The sequence below is a fragment of the Microtus oregoni genome, unplaced genomic scaffold (assembly GCF_018167655.1).
Source record: "Microtus oregoni isolate MIOR12 unplaced genomic scaffold, Mior012 000010F_ref0000083, whole genome shotgun sequence".
Lineage (NCBI taxonomy): Eukaryota > Metazoa > Chordata > Mammalia > Rodentia > Cricetidae > Microtus > Microtus oregoni.
Window position 1 is genome coordinate 1653012 of NW_024543069.1, and position 5111 is coordinate 1658122.

A 5111-nucleotide genomic window follows, 5' to 3' on the forward strand; every position below is an offset into this window, starting at 1 on the left:
GTCCTCTGACATCTGCCTGCACACAATGGCACCAGCGTGCCCCCCCCCCATGCGCACAGGTAATTAAAGCAAAAGGTATGAAAGGTGGCTCTCTGCTCCTCCCCATTCCAGGGACAGCTGTATCTTATCTTGCAACACCAGCCTCATCCTTGAGACACAACGGTGAAGGTCAGAGAGTACGGATTTAGCCCTTTCTGGGTGCCTGGCTATCAGGGATGCCTTTAGCTCTGGCAAAGTAGATATTGTTGTGATCAGTGGTCCACTCATTGACTTCAACTCCATGTTCTACTTGTTCCAGTATGGCTCTACCCACGGCAAATTCCTCCATGACAATCAAGGCTAAGAAGAGAAAGCTTGCCATCCACGGGAAAGCCGTCACCATCTTCCAGGAGTGAGACCCTGCCAGCATCAAATTGGGCGATGCTGGTGCTGAGTACATTGCGAAATCTGCTGGCATCTTCATCACTAATCTACTAGCATCCTCATGATGGGACCCACTTGAAGGGTGGGGCCGAAAGGGTCCTCCTCTCTGCCTCTTCTGCTGACGCACCATGATTGTGGTGTGAACCACGAGAAGCATGACGACCCACTCAAGATTGTTGGCAATGCTTCCTGCATTATCAACTGCTTAGTCCTCCAGCCAAGGTCACCGATGATAACCTTGGCGTCACGGAAGGACTCGTGACCACAGCCCACACCGCCACAGCCACCCAGAAGACTGTGGATGGCCCCTCAGGGAAATTGTGGTGTTATGGCCATGGGGCTACCCAAACCATCATCCTTATATCTACTAGCACTACCAAGGCTGTGGGCAAGGTCAACCCAGAGCTGAAAAGGAAGCTCATGGGCATGGCCTTCCATGTTCCTACCACCAATATATCCATCATAGATCTGACATGCCATCTGGAGAAAACTGCCAAGGATGACATCATGGTGATGCACCACTAAAGGGCACCCCAGGCTGCACTGAGGACCAGATGTCTCCCGTGACTTTAACAGTGATGCCCACTCTTTAACCATTGATGCTGAGCTGGCATTGCCTTCAATGACAACTTTGCAAAGTTTATGTCCTTGTATGACAATGAACATGCCTACAGCAACAGGGCAGTAGACTGCATGGCCTAGATGGGCTCTAAGGAATAAGAAACTCTGGACCACCTGCCCCAGTAAGAACACATGAAAAAGAGATACTCTCGGCTGCTGTGAGTCCTCATCCCAACCCAGTACCCAGCACTGAGCATCTCCCCTCATAGTTCCCATCTTAGGCCCCCAGAAGACAGGGTGGAGCTTGGAGAAGCCTGTTCTCTTGAATACCATCAATGAGGTACTACAGTGAAGTTCCTGCCTCCCACCAAAAGACTGTTTTAAAAGTAACACCAGAAGCTGGAAAGATGGCCCAACAGTTGAGAGCACATATTACTCTAATATAGGAACCAGCACCCATAATGGATGGCTTGTTTTGTTGGTAACTGCAGCTTCAGGGGATCTGACACCCTTTTACAGCCTCTGCACATAACCACACAGAGTCACATACATATACACATGTTTTTTTAAATTATATATGTATATATATATTAACAATATATGTTAAAATAGTAATACTGGCTATCCAGACTGAAACTGAAGCCTGAGGTCCAAGTCCAACAGCAGACATGGGTATAGTAGCAGGCTCAGTGCAAAAGTATAATATGAGTTCATAGACACAAGTGGCATGTTTGGCCCTAGAGTGCACGGCCTTTGAGACTGGTGCTCCCCTAAGCCTACTGTGAAGCTACTCTTGTAGATGATGGCGTATTTGGTTGAGCACTCACATTCATGAGGAATAAGCAGCTGAGTCTAGCTGCTTTAACATCCATGTTCATCATAAAGAACTGTTGATCAGACTCCAATGACACAGCGAACAACACCCCCAGATCCCAAGGAAGTGACCGTCACATGGACCTGAATGACATTGGTCAGTAGAGCAAGAGATGACACAGCTCCCCTGTCTCCGTTAGGGTTTCTATTGTTGTGATAAAACTCCATGACCAAAAGAAACTTGGGGAGCAAAGGGTTGATTTCAGTAGTCCGACATCGAGTCTTTGCAGGAGCTCAAGGAGGAAACTGGAGGCAGGAACTAAAGGCAGGAACCTGGAGGCAGGAACTGAAGCAGAGGCCACGGAGGAGTGCTGCTTACTGGCTTACTTCTCATGGTTTGCTCAGGCTGCTTGCTCATGCCATCCAGGACCACCTGCCCAGCATTGGCACTGTCTACAATGGACTGGGCCCTCTCACATGAATCATTAATCAAGAAAATGCCCCCATGATCTTGCCTACAGACCAATCTGGTGGGCACGTTTTCTTAATTGAGGCTCCCTCTTTCCGAACAGTTCTAACATTGTTGGCAAAATAACCAACCAGGACATCTCCCTCCTCCAGATTTGCAATGAAGGATGAAGGAGCCTGTTGGCCCGTCAAAGTCGAGTTGCATCCAAGGCTGACTTTGGGAAGCACAGACCTGCCAGGATGAGGAGGTAAAGCCACCAGGTGGATTTGCAGGAACTTCTATGGGTTGGAGTGAGTGAATGAGCTCCACGTAGTTTCCAATAACATAGCCTAAGACTCACTGAATGATTACCTTGCAGCAAACACCTGGCTAAGTACTTCACCAGGATTATCGCACTTAATCCTCACAGCAGCTCTGTGAGGCTGGGAAGGTTAAGCAGCTGCCCCCAGGTCAGGGTAGTTTAAAGGGACAGAGCAGGCATTCGGCACTAGTAGTGTGTCTCCAGACCCCACGTCTGGGGTCTTTGTGCTCTCTCCCCAACCTGTGGCCACTCTTGCCTCCTGGCATCTGAGAGCTCTTGCGTTTATCACCCGCCATCCTCTCCCTACAGTGCTAACTCATCGCCTCCTGACTAAACCAGCTCTTCCTGGTAGACCTGCCCTGGGATGTAGATGAGCTGGTGGCCCTCCATGCCCTGGGTGGCAATGGGATTGTGCCTAACAGTGGCAAAAGACACTTTGGACTGACACTCGGGTGCCAACTGATCACCTATGGCATCCCAGCCACAGCCCCACCATCTACCCTCTGAGGACAGTGTTAGAGAACTTCAACATGGATTTCTCTTTCTAAAGAGGACCTGCCCCAGAGGGCTCCAGTGAGGGCATAAAAGAAGACGGAGGCAGGAAGAGGAAAAACCAACTTGTGGCTTCTTGCTTCCTGATTCTTCAGTCCTACAGTGGTGTGGATCCCAATGTCCAGCTTTTACCACCTTCTGGACAATACACCTCCAAGAGTGAATGCCAGAGCCTGGACCCCCTTCTCCAAACTCTGCTGGTCCCGTATGTCTCCTGACAGTTTCTCCAGAAGATTGGCCATGACTCCTTATAGACTCGTACAGACTCCCATTCATTTCCCCTTCTCTTTCCTCAGCCTAGAAGGAGCATCTTTAAGCCTGAGTCCACACCTTCTCAGCTCCGATGTCTATTAACCAAGTCTCCATATTCTCCTCTCTCAGCTACAATAACTTGGATGCCTTCTGATGGACATACCTGGTCATCACAGTGCTCCATAGACTCATCACTTTCTTAATGTGTCATAAACAGGGAAGCGAGGGGAAACACACCAGTCCCATCTTGCAAACACACCCAGGAAAAGCACTCGAGACTGCCCAAGCTCATTTGCTGATGCAGTCCCAAGAGAACAATCCCCACATTAGAGTAGAAAGGGATGGTAGGGGGTGTTTAATTGATGTAGACATGTATCTGACGCCTAGGACTGGACAGGCAAGCCATCCATGCCTGTCATCAATTCTGAGTCCCCATTCATGCTGAATCCCTTCCTGAGAGGTAGGAGGTATCGTTTTCCCACTTAACACTGGAAGATTTAACTTCAGACTTCTTCAAATATTAAAAAGCAAAAGTCTGGGATGGTCATTCTAGATTCAGCTTTTCTTTTTCCTATTAATCCATCACCCCGTCTTTATGGAGCCCTGGTAGCTGCCATCCTAGGGAGGACTTCACTTACAAATGAGTGCGGAAGGTCGCCTCTAGATGAGCATTCGCTTCCCTTTATGGCCCTACAGGGTTTTAGCCGCTGCTCAGGAGGCACTTTTCATAATTCCCATTGTTGCTGAACTATTTTTATCCTTCCCATATGACTCAAAACATGACATGTTGTCCCACTGTTAAAATCCTGCACAACCATGTGTTCCTGCTCAGCCATGAAGGCTTATTTGGTAGCTTAAAAAAAAATTCCCTATCTCAAAACAAAATCAAAATGGTCTCATCATTAACAGTACATGGGGAATATACAAAGCCAGTGCCTAGGAAAGCTATGTGAGATGCATTTCCACAACCTAGACACCCTGAAGACACCCTTAATACCCAGCTCTGGCCAGGATTGGTCAGTTCTATGCAGGAAGCTGAAGAGCGGCATTTCAGATGGCCTGACTAGAAATTAATCATGAGGAGAAAACGGCATGCCAAGTAGTGAGAACCTAATGATAATAATAGTGTTATTAAGTTCAGTTCAAAATCTCGTGTCTTTATTAGCGCAATTATGAGCTAAATTGTGCCCTCCCTCAAATTCACATGGGAAAGCCCTAATACCCAGGACCTTAAAGTGTGACTGTATTTAATTAAGTTAAAATGAGGCCAGTGGGGTGTATCCTAATCTAATTTGACCACTGTCCTTATAAGAAGAGGTGATAGGACAAAGACAGAGTCAGAGACAAGGCAGGTGCAGGCACTCGGGCACTACGTGAAGACACAGGAAGAAACGGAGCCACGGAGGGGCTATTCACAGAGAGTACCTTCGTCTCAGTCTGCTTGCCCCACAAATGATGAGAAAATAAACTCTGCTCTATGAACCACATGGTTGGTCAGTACTACTTTGCTACATCAACCCACGGGCTCTCAAAATACTTCCTAACATGAGGTTTTCTTGGTCACAATTTTGTTTCTCAGGTGAGTATATTGACTTCGCCTGGCTGTCTCAACTCACCCCTGAACGGATGGGCTCTAGGCCAGGCCTCTCCCTCTGCTACTGGCCCTGAGCTCCAGTCTGTGGGGTAAGACAGAAAAACAATTCTAGGCAGATAGTCTCAATGAGCAATGGACTTAGTTGT

At 48.0% G+C, this 5111-nt stretch overlaps 1 pseudogene; it reads left to right on the plus strand.

Annotated features, from left to right (window-relative positions):
• Window positions 1–223: 223 nt before the first annotated feature.
• LOC121452953 lies at window positions 224–1143 on the plus strand (annotated as a pseudogene).
• The last annotated feature ends 3968 nt before the right edge of the window (window positions 1144–5111 follow it).